Here is a 12623-nt window from a genome sequence, read left to right as displayed (position 1 = left end):
TTTTTTAACAGGTGGCAACCCTCCTTTAAAATATTTTCGACTGTAAGCCTTCTTAAAATTCTTTAGTTTGATATCCACATAGCAATATTTATTTTACTTTATCAATTTAACTGAGTTAAAATTTAAAAATTGGTGGCAACCCTTCTCCAAAATATTTCCAACAGATATCATTCTTAAACCTCTTTAATTTGATACCCATAATGTAATATTTCATTTGTTTTATCGATGAACTTTAGTTAAATTTTCAAACAGGTGGCAACACTCTTCAAACATATTTTCGGCTGTACGCCTTCTTAAAACTCTTTAGTTCTACACCCACATGGCAATAATTCATTTATTTTATCAATTTGTCTGAGTTAAAATTTTCAAATAGGGGCAACCCTCGTCAAAAACATTTCCAGCAGTTATCTTTCTTAAAACTCTTTAACTTGATATCCATATTGTAATAATTTATTTATTTTATCAATATAATTGGGTTTAAAAATTTTCAAATAGGTGGCAACCCTCCAATTTTTTGCGATATCATTGGTTCTGGTATTATACCGAACAATACAAAAAAAAAATTATTCAAATCGGTTCAGCCGTTCTCTAGTTTTGACGACCGTGACATACGAACACAACATTTCTATTAATATAGATAGAAGATAGATATACGAAGTGAAACTTGATGACAATTATCAAAAAAAAGGTCATAAAATATGGTTTTCATGATTGAAAGTGTTTTACAATCGCATATGATTACCTCATTACCACGGGTCGATTTTTCAATGCCAACGTTCTGGCCACAAATGTGCACCCACTTTTAAAAAAGGCATCCCGAAGCGATAGAAGACTATGTAAACGAAAGGGAAAAACATCAAAAACGCTAAGAAAACTTTTTTATGAAATTCGATTACAAATACAACGCTAGCGGTTTGCGTGATCTGTAGTCGTTGGTTCATCGGTATTACCATGTTTAACAAAAAGAAAAAAAGTGGGTACATTTATCTATTAAAAATTGGTTGAAATGAGCCTTTAAACCCTTATGGAAAGTGGTTCGGTTTACGGTTCGAATCAAACATTTGTGGAAAATATCGGTTCGGTTAATGGTTCAGTTAATTAATAGAAAAAAGCGGTTTTCCGGTTCAAAACCGGTTCGGTTCAAAACCGGTTCAGGTCCCTGGTCCTTATGTCATCTGATTATTTCACAATATAGCTATCCAGGACTATTACGATGATACGATTGTTTCTGATATAACTCAGACACTTAAATTACATATTTCGATATATTGTGGTTGTTCACGCTTGCCTGGTTATCAAGTTATCTGGTTAAAATAATTTTTCTGTGGTGTATTTTGTTGTTGTACAACCTGATAACCTGATAACCAGGCAAGCATGAACAACCACATTGTCTTTGTCCATTTAATTGCATGTCTTTCAAGTACAGTCCTGTCTGAATATAGTGAAATAATTTTTGCATGGCCTGTTCACAGCATCCAGGTTGTTCACTATATTAAGGTTGACTTATTTTGTTCAGAAACTTGTTTTATTTGCTCAAAATTCATGTTTGTGTATGTAAATGCAACAGATCTTTGGAATAAATGTATACTTAGGAAAATATAAATGGACATATGAATGTTTATTGAAAGAATTCGCGAATAGATATTTGCATCATGCATGAGGAAATTGACTTTTGGACCGCTTTTTCACGTAGAGTTCTCAATACTATTATGCCAGCGTAGTCAGTTTTTAATAGCTTCAGTGGCTTTTATAGGATTTCCGATCTGTCCTTCGCCTTGGTCATCATCACCAGCTTCTGCAGTATCCTCGGCATCTTTCTCTAAATCAATTGGTTCGTCGTCTTCGATTGGATTCCAATTTTAGATATCATTTTCAGTGTAGGTTTCCTAAGATAATTAAAGTACATAAAAACGAAATGGGCAGGTGAATGTCAATATTGTCAATAAAATTCCATTCGGTATTACAACTTGCAGCAGACCCTGTATATCATCGATTTCTTTATATTTTTCCTGCAATATTTTTTGGCGAAGTGAGCTCAGAGGAACATCATCGTCTTCATCCTCGCTTTCATTTGGCTCTGTGGCATTGAAACATTCTAATAAAGGCTTCCAACATTTCGCTGTTACACTTGCCTTCAGCTGATTCCAAGCAAGCATTAAAAATGATACAGCATCTTCAAAAGTTAAAGTTTTTAAAAATTGTGTGATGTCATCTTTTCCTACAGCTAATAACAGCAGATGTTTTTTGTAGTACAGCTTAGTTAAGCGAATCACATTATGATCCATAGGCTGAATAAAAGGCGTTAAATTTGGAGGCGTATAAACCACGAATATTGAGCCTTCAGCAGTTTTAAGTTCATCTTCTGGCGGATGGCAAGGGGCGTTATCAAGCAATAGGATACCTTTGGTTGGTAAACCCTTTTGTAGCAAATAATTTTGAACCTAATAACAATTAAAAACGAAAAAATACTCGGTAAAACTGTTAGGAATTTTAAATGTATTACTCATGAACGTGAGGGACGAAGCAATGGTGAAACCATTATATAAAGATGTCTGCAGTTACACCATAAATTTCCGATTTTTTTCAACAATTTCAGATTTTTGCTTCAACGAAAGGAATTTTCTCGCAGACATGATAACAATTAAAAATTATTTAAATGCTAAATTTATTAGCATACAAAAATATAAAAAACACGTAAAACAGCGCACATTCACTCACAAGCGGTTGGAACTCGACAAAAACCAAATAAACATTAGCATCAAATAGTAGCAGCTTTTCTAGTAATAAACATAAAGTGATAAATTTCAGGGAATAACCGGTTTCATTTCCGGTTAAATTTGGTATTTTTTTTTGTCAATTTATGCTTGCCGTTGCTTTTAAAATTTTTTTCACTATTTAGAGGCTTTCGATTGTTCACTATTTAGAGTACTCTGTGTAAATATTTCGGTGTTCACTATATCGAGCGGGCGTTCGCTATATAGAGACACGACTCTAACTTGAAAGTGGAAATTATTTTGGGACCCGTGGGACTTTCAGAGAAGTCAATATTTTCCATTTCAAGTATATTTTGACAATATCATTGTTTCTTTGGGTAAAAACAAATATATTTTACTGTTCAATATTGGAGGGGTGTGAAGTAGAATTGATGATGTGTTGTTAGTATGCAAACCTAGAACTACAATTATCAACTTATTGAGCATTAGTCCTTTCCTCTTTCAAAAACAAAAGGGGAAACGTTCGGTTATATGTGGAATGGATTTGTGTCAAACTTTAAGAAGAATCACCTTTTCCTTCTCCGACCCCTCTGTAGACTCGTACGGATCCATTGGAAAATAGGATAAAATTAGCGTTTTGTCTGAGAAAATGTAGACTCGGGTTACGCCAACCACAGGATTTTTGCGCGAAATACCTTTCTGCGTTGTAAGCCTTCGGCAGCGCTTAGAAAAATAACCCTCATCAGTCCAACCCCGGCTACGCTGACCCCAGTATCTTTTACAAATACGTCCATATTTCAAACCGAATTTATCAATAAATTTTTATTCGAAAGTTTGAAATCCTTATTTAAAACTAACGTTTAATCGTTTGAACACACGTATAATGCCGAACTTCCACTAGGCATTGAAATAACAAAAAATTTAGGTCATTTAAAAAAATGCCATGTGGCATTGAACTCAATGACTCTTTTTTTTAATGTAATGACATGATTATTTTTTAATGCCCAACTTTATCATTTGTCATTTTTGCCATTTAATGCCTAGTGGAAATCGAGCATGAGTTAAAATTTATTGATTCGGGTTACGCGTTTGGAAACAATAACCCAAAATTATTGTACAAATAACCGAATCGTACCCAACAAAATACCTTTTGCTTGTTCAAATTTCGATTCTAAGATCAACATTTTTTTTAAATAAACAAAAAGTTAATAATAAAATTTGAAGGATTTTATATATTGGTATGGTAACACGAAATGTCACAATCTGATTAATTGTCAGGTTGTTAATATGGCCACGAAAAAGTGATAATGGAACTACCTTCTTTTTTGTATCGTGGTCCGTAGCCCGTCGTTTCCAATGTGTTCAAGCCTCTGGCACACTGCATTTTAACGGTAATCATTATTGAAAACTCTACACATAATTTTTTTATTTCGGGCATTTATGAATTCGACAACCGTACACGTCCACAATCAGTTTTTCGTTGTTGAGATCAAAAACAATACAAATCACGGACTCTCTCGTTGATCATGGATTCTCTCAGCTTTGCTACGTTAACGGCTAAGTATCTAGTACGGATAGTTTGCATTGAAAGAAATTTTCTATGCAATCGTACCGCCTCTAATAAAATTCCAGAGGCTGCAATCATTTTATTCATCGACCAGTGCGGTCCACGAATAATGACTGTATATGGCGTTGATACGACGTCGATGAAAAACGTACAAATGCCGTCAGTTGTTGTATGATCGAGTGACTTCACCAGCATGGGGTCTCGACCAAACAGCGAAGAAGGGCAGGAATTTGAAAAAAATGTTAGCGACGCAAAAAAAAAATACAGTGGCGGACAGTTCATTGCGTAATTTTAGTTCGCCCCTCAGTTCGCTACGGTGCACAGTGTTTCGACTATATAAAGGCAGGTAGAAAACAAGTCATGATGACAATTGGACAATGGAAAAATCTCACCGAACATTAGCAGGAAAGAGAATATTTACACCTAAGTAATTTTAAGTATAACTTTTGTTCTCTGAGAGTGGAAACAGGAAACAAAAAATTAACCAAAATTCCACCGCATTTAAATTACTGGGCACACATGTTTTGTGAGTTTTTGGCGTCATAGTGATCCAATCCTCCCCATATTTTATATTTAGCGTTTTCTTATAAAATAGAGAGTACAAACTAAATTTCATTGAAATCGGATGAAATTTAATGTTTCCGCCCACAAGAGTAAAGGGCGTGGCAATTATTCTATTTTTACCGAATTTCGTAATTCCCTATTTCTAAGTAAAATTAGAGCACATGTCAAGATTTAGCGAAATCAGTGGAGGTTTATTGTTATTTCCACCTGCCTCCATATAGTCGAAACACTGTGCGGTGCGCTGCTTGCGACCATCTTAATACAAGATTTGCGATTGTCAATTGTCGGAAAAGGTAAAATAGAGTTATCTCCAGAAACAGCGGGAAATACAAGGCAGTTTTTTACGGGCTTCTTCTTCTTCTTTATTGGAGCCCTAACCGCTCAATCGATCTTGTCCGAGTCACAGAGCACGCCAGTCGTTCCTCTTATGTGTCAACCGACGGTCTCTCACCCCTTCTCTGGGTCGTCGTGGTGAACGAGCTACTAGTGGAGCTGGAGATATATGACTGTTGGGTAATTGCCTATGCAGACGATATTGCACTCCTAGTTAAAGGTAAATACCTGAACACGCTGTATGAACTGACCCAACGGTACCTTAACATAGTTATTAACTGGGCGGTCAAAAGTGGCCTCGCCGTCATCCCCAATAAGACAGAATTGGTCTTGTTCACAAGAAAATATAAAATCCCCGCCGCTGTTCTTCCCTCGATTGGAGGTCTGCGCTTACAGCTGTCTGACAGGGTCAAGTACTTGGGCTTGATCTCAGACAGGAAGTTTTCGTGGGAGCCAAACATCGAGGAAAGGGCAAGAAAGGCATCAGTGGCCTTGTATTGCAGTAGGGGAGCTATTGGTAAGATATGGGGCATCTCCCCTAAAGTGGTCTATTGGCTCTACGATACCGTAGTCAAGCCAATTATGTTTTATGGGGCCCTTGTCTGGTGGAACTCACTGGAAAAGGGTACACTAGCTAGGCAGCAATGGGCTGCATTAATTGGTATTAGTGGGGCAGGGAGGTTAGGTTAGGTTAAGGTGGCAGACCCGCAAAGAGGACTCACTTAGACATTTGATTGTCCATTGTGATACCACATTACATAGGAACGGTAACTGCGTAAAAATTACGAGAAGCGCTGGGTGCTCATAATGAAGTTCTTCAAACAGCTGATGTCCACTCCGGAGAGTCCCTCGGGAGTGTCGATGAAATGCGCACCGAGATGCTTAAACCGTAATCTAGCGAATGCCGGGCAGTTGAGTAGGAAGTGCTGAGATGATTCCACCTCGTCTTCCAGGCAACTGCGGCAGTAGGGATCCGTGACGATATTGAGTCGCACCGCGTGGGTTCCCATTGGACAGTGTCCGGTCAGTACACCTGTGAAAATCGAGAGCTGACGCTTAGCCAGCTGCAGCAGTTCCCTTCACCGCCCGCGGTCCACAACCGGCCAGAAGGACCTTGCAACTCTGCAAGTCGGGGTTTTTTCCCAGCGCTCGCTGAGCCGACCATGAGCCCATCTGTCCAAAAGCAGGCCGCAGGTTGCCAACGGAACTCCAATGCCCTCCCTATCCGAGGTGATGGCCTCAAGGGTGCCTTGCCTGGCCAGTTCATCAGCCCTGCAATTTCCCGCGATATCACTGTGCCCCGGGACCCAAATCAGCTTGATCTGGAAGTACTCCGAGGCAGTTGAGAGAGAGGTCAGGCATTCCCCAACCAGTTTTGAGCACACCATTAGCGATCCCAGCGCCCTGATTGCCGCTTGGCTATCAGTATATATATTTACCCTCCTTTTTGACAGTACATTGAAGCGTAGCCAATCGGCTGCCTCCTCTATAGCGGCCACCTCTGCCTGAAAGACGCTGCAGAGATCCGGCAGTCTGAAAGTAAGATCTACTGAGAGTTCCTGACAGTAGACACCTCCTCCAACTCTCCCTTCCAGCTTCGATCCGTCCGTAAAGATGTTTATTGGACCTCTTCTCCAGAGACCACCCCTCTTCCATTCATTCCTAGAGGGGATGTGCGTGGAGAAGGATCCTTTAGGGGCCAGCCTCGGGTGACCCCGGTCCATTTCTTTCGGCACGAAGTCGAAGCTTTCGAGAATTGTTGAGTGTCCGTGCGCTGGATTGAAAGAGAACCCAGAGCTTTTGAGCCTAATGGCTGAGCGAACCGCCGCTACTTTGCCCGAAATATCGACAGGTGCGACATTGAGTATAGCGTTTAGCGCTAAGGTGGGAGTGGTTCGGAGCGCCCCGCTGATCCCAACGAGGGCTGCCCTTTGCACGCGCTCTAGCTTCCTAACATGAGTGGTCTTTTCCAGTGAACTCCACCAGACGATGACCCCATACAACATTATTGGCTTAATTATGGTTTCATATAGCCAATACATCACTTTTGGGGAGAGGCCCCATCTCTTCCCTATGGCATTCTTGCAGCAGTAGAGGGCCACCGATGCCTTCCTCACTCGTTCCTCAATATTAGGTTTCCATGACAGTTTTCCGTCCAGGATCACGCCCAAGAACTTGACCCTGTCAGAGAGAACAAGTGGAACACCCCCTATTGAGGGAAGCTGGGCATGAGGCTTTTTGTACCTCCTGGTAAAAAGAACGACCTCCGTCTTTCCAGGATTGACAGCAAGCCCGCAGCTAGCGGACCAATTTGTGACCCTGTTTAGGTACCCTTGCATGAGATCGTACAGAGTGTTCAAGAACTTTCCTCTGACGATGAGTGCCACGTCATCCGCGTAGGCAATAACCCGGCATCCTGTCCTCTCCAATTCCTCCAGGACGTCGTTTATCACGACTATCCAGAGGAAGGGTGAAAGGACGCCTTCCTGCGGGGTGCCTCTGCTTACTTTACGCTGCTCAGAGGCGTTGCCCCATTCCGCTGTGACAGTTCTGTCGTGCAGCAAGTGTGAGATGAGCCTTACTAAGTAGCTCTCGACTCCGAGCTTAGTAAGGGCTCTTATTATCGCCCCAGGAAGGACATTATTGAAAGCCCCCTCGATATCAAGGAAGGTACCCACTACAAAATCTTTGTTTTTAAGAGACTCCTCTATGGTTTTGACGATTGAGTGCAGGGCAGATTCCACGGATCTACCTTTCAGGTAGGCGTGTTGAGAGGGGCTAAAACGCTCTCGAGGAATCCTGTTTCTTATGTGCAGGTCAATCGGTCTCTCAAAAGTCTTCAATAAGAAAGATGAGAGACTGATTGGTCTGAAGTCCCTCGGGGATACATGAGAGTTCTTCCCTGCCTTGGGGATGAACGTGACCCTTACGCACCTCCAAGCCCCCGGGATGTATCCTCTTTCTAGGCAGCTCGCATAGATAGGGGTGAGCCAGCGGCACGAGACCTCCACAGCCTTTTGCAGCTGCGCAGGAATGATGCCATCCGGTCCCGGGGACTTGAAGGGCTTGAAAGAGTCGATTGCCCAGAGCAATCGGCGCCTCTCCAGTAATTCACCGGAGGAGGAGGTAGAGCATTCGCCCTTTCCAACAGCGATAGGTTCGCGCGGTGCAGGATTTTCTGGGAAATGAGTATCAAGGAGTAGCTTAAGCGATTCCTCTCCACTCATCACCCAGTTGCCCTCTTCGTCCCTCAGGTATCCCAAGGGTACGGGATTCCTCGCAAGGATTCGCCTAAATCGAGATGATTCATTACAACCTTCTACGGCTTCGCAGAAGTTTCTCCATGACTCGCTCTTGGCCTTTCTTATCTCGGACTTATAGATGCCCAGTCCGATCTTATATAGTTCCCAGTCGGAGTGTTGTCCACTCTTCCTGGCTTTATTGAACAGGCGTCTACTCGTCGCCCTGAGTTCTGAGAGTTCCACCGTCCACCATTTTGGTCGTACTTTGCCCCCCGGCCTACTCAGCGGGCAAGAGATTTCGATGGCACTCCTACAAGCTGATGTAAACTTTTCCACCATAACATCAATCGAGCCTTCGGTGCTTAAGCTCTCCTGGGGGGCCTCTGGGAGTAGTTCCCGAAGTTTTTTACTATAGAGGTCCCAGTTTGTTCTCCTAAGGTTCCTAAAGGGGATACTTTTGGGACGATCTTCGTCCAGAAAAAACTGAATATTCCTATGGTCCGAAAAGGAGTGATCATTAAGAACCCTCCAGTCGGAAACGCGGGATATTACAGAAGACGAGGCTAGGGTGAGGTCAAGGACCTCTTGCCTTGCCGCGGTGATAAAGGTCGGTTCGTTTCCTCTATTACAGATACATAAGTCTTCACTTAGAATATAATCAAAAAGTGACCCACCTCTTGCATTTATATCTGAGCTTCCCCAGCACGAGTGTCGTGAATTTGCATCCGACCCAATAATTACGTCGGCTTTCCGTCGCCTCGCTTCGGCTATGGCTTCACGCAGCAGTAATGGAGGTGGTTCCACCTCGTCATCATGAGCCATGTAAGCGGATATGATCCAGAGCTTTCCGGCACCGCTATCCAGGCTGACAGTCACAATGTCCTCGTTGCTGAAATTAGGTAGAATTAGTGCTTTGAATTCGTTTATGATGAGCATGCAGGATCTTGGTCTACCTGCTTGATTCTGCACCATCAGCTTGAAATTAGGCGTCCTGATCCCGGAGATACCGCTACTGCTTAGCCACGGCTCCTGGATCAGGACTACATCGGCTCCACCTTGCTCAAGGTGGATAAGGAGATTTGCGGACGCCGCCTTAGAATGTTGGAGGTTTATTTGCAGGATCTTCATCCTCCAAAGTCCGCTCCAGCCACGCCAGTTCGACGTCCTCGTTTACTGAGGCTAAGAGCCTCTCTTCCTCCGCCCTGTCGTAGAACCGTCCGATGCTGACGACGGATCCCTCCGTTGAGAGGGCATCCTCAGCACTTTCGGCCCCCGACACGACGGATTCCACCTCCATGCTCATGGGGCAGGGAACTGAGCGTATATTCTGATAGCCAATTGGCTATCAGGGGCTTGAGTTCGTTAGAGGTGCGCTCTAACTTGGTTAAAGAATGTCTGCTCTCTCTTTTGGCCGCGGCGAAATACTTCTGCATTAGGCTTATTTGGGTTCCGGCTCACAGCGACATTGGGGGTAACTTCGTGGCTGAAAAGCTGGCCAGGGAAGGAACCCGTGAAACGTTATCACCGGATAAAGAGCGGATGGGGGTGCCATTAATCACTTGAGGTACACTCTTGGATCGATGGGCCTGATGTCAGCTCAGCGAACGCTGGGCGAATACCACGACATGCGCGATCGCAAGGTCCTTTTGGCCGAGGGTGGACCGGGGGCGGTCGAGGGCATTCCTCGCACTCACAAAGCCACAGCTCTCACTTATGGTGGGGGTTTTAATGGGTCACTGTCCTATCGGTATTCACGCAGTAAGGCTGAACATTCTACCGGACCCCGTATGTCGCAGTTGCCTGGAAGAGGACGAGGTAGAATCACCTCAACACTACCTTCTTAGGTGCCAACGTTTGCGAGGCTAAGGTTGAAGTACTTTGGCTCTCACTTTCTAAATAGCCACGAGGAGCTCTGGGGCATTGAAATCAGCCTTATTAGAAAATACATAATCGGCTCGGAGCGTTATAACGATAAAGTTTTATTGGCCGTTCCAAATTGTGGTATCACAAAGGGGAATCTTACATTTTGTAAGTGAGCCCCGGTTACACGCCTAACCTAACCTACTATGCAAATACTCCTCTGTGCGCTCGAAAACAACACCATTTATTTTAATGTTTTGATAATTGTCAAAATTTGCACGCAGCGAAATAAAAATAAAATGGAATGTGAAAAAGTTGACAGTCAAGTTCACAAATCAAATAAGAATCAATTCAAGGCGAATTTAATATCTATTGAGGAGTGGGACTTGGAATGTAATATATCGTTGGTATAGTATGCAAAGGGCGTAACTGTCGCTGAAATACAAAAAGCCGTAACTAACTAAAAATCCAAAATTCAGTTTTTGATTGGTTGTGATGCATTTTATCGAATCATAAGTCCCCGCATCGTTTTATGCAATAAAAAATTTTAGTTAGTTGTGGCTGTTTTGCATTTAAGCGACAATGTGAAATACGCCCTACCCATACTATATTAACGATATGTTGAATATTGGTGTTAATTTGTATCAAAATATCAAAGCACATTGAGCTCATGGAATGGAACAACAAAGCGGATTTGATGGCTTATGTTACCGACAGCGGTGAGTTATTAATTGTGACTGCCTGCAACTAGGAAAAGTCAAGCTCAGCTAATAAAAAACGAATTACAAGCTATTCATATTAGTTGAACCTTTTCAAGAAGTCACCCGGGAACTAATCAGTTCTGAGACCTTCATCGTCCATGATTCCAATAATTCAAATTATTGTAAAAAACGGGGTGCCTTTTTAACAAAATAACAAGATTTTAAAATAATTCGGCTGACAGCCACGGCTTTTAAAACAGAATTTTCTTAGAAATTTTCATTCCTAGAAAATAACAAATTATTAGCCATATCGACCTATTTAGAATATCGCTATAAGCACAAATTTTTCAAATCAGTCAGAAGAGAGGATTAGGGATGTTTAAATAAGTACGGTGTTTCCAAAAACCGGTATTTTTAAATTTGGTTAATGATCTTTTTCAGTTTTTTTTTAAATTTAGGTGTTAATCGTTTTTTTTTTGTTGCTTTTAAACAGAAACCCGAAAATTCGGTTTTTACATTCCCCAGCAATGGATAATTATTTTGCAATCAATTTTTGTTTGCTGATCTAATAGCTAAGCATAATCGATTGTGAATATTGAAATTTCGTTGAAAGTTTGAAACTTAGATTTATATGTCGTTTGTTAAAATATGACCAATATTTTAATGAAAGATTAACAAAAAATATTTACCATGAAACACATTTAAAATGTTTAAAAAAACAATCACTGTACACTCAATTTTATATACAAATGTAATTATGTATATTCATATCGCTCATTTACATCAATAGTGTCATGATCCAAAAAATACAAATTTTGAGTTGAGTGTGCAGAAATTACCGCTACCTTTTCTTCTACGTTGTGTATCGATTACCAGTATATGTAAATGGGAGTATATGTAAATTCAAAACTTTAAAGTCGTTTTTCTCGAGTTCCCGCTTTTTTTGTGAAATTAAGTTTGTTTTTGTATAAATATGTCCAACGCTTTATTATATTTCGTTTATAATTAATTAAGTGTAAGTGTAAATTTAATCTAATTTGATATCGATGTTTTTTGTTTCTCTTGCAGTGTTTTTGGTCATTCGGATTTTTCGGTAAACCGAAACGATCAAGTTTTAAATACAGTTTTTTAAACGGTTTAAAACCTGAATAAAAACCCGTGATTAATCAAAAAACCGATTTTTCGGAAACGGTGCCTATCCCTAGAAAGGATTAAAAATGAATTACAAAAACTAAAATCGAAAAACGCCGATGACGTTACAAATTCTGAAACAACCAAAAGAATGATCTTGCCATGATGCTAGACTGTGAAGATGACAGTCAGGAGGATACACCCGACATTTGCAGCCTCGATGCAATTCTCAAAAAGTAATTATTGCACCGCAATACAAAAAAAAATATAACTGAAAGTCCTCTCAACTGGTGCAGCGTCAATCGAAAAGAATTTACAATTTTGTCAAGTTTCAAGATTTTCAAGTTTGTCGCCTCGAGCGAGCACTTAATTAGTAGCGCAAGTTTGATTTACGACCTTTTAAGAAATAGGCTGTAACCCGAAAAGGCAGTAACATTACTTTTTATTTACCTAAATCACCTAACTTACTAACCTAAATTATTTCTTAAAAATACCTGACATCCGCATTCGC

The sequence above is a fragment of the Rhagoletis pomonella genome, unplaced genomic scaffold, assembly GCF_013731165.1.
Source record: "Rhagoletis pomonella isolate Grant_MI unplaced genomic scaffold, Rhpom_1.0 Rhpom_scaffold_00145, whole genome shotgun sequence".
NCBI lineage: Eukaryota > Metazoa > Arthropoda > Insecta > Diptera > Tephritidae > Rhagoletis > Rhagoletis pomonella.
Note: the sequence above shows the minus strand (reverse complement) of the source record.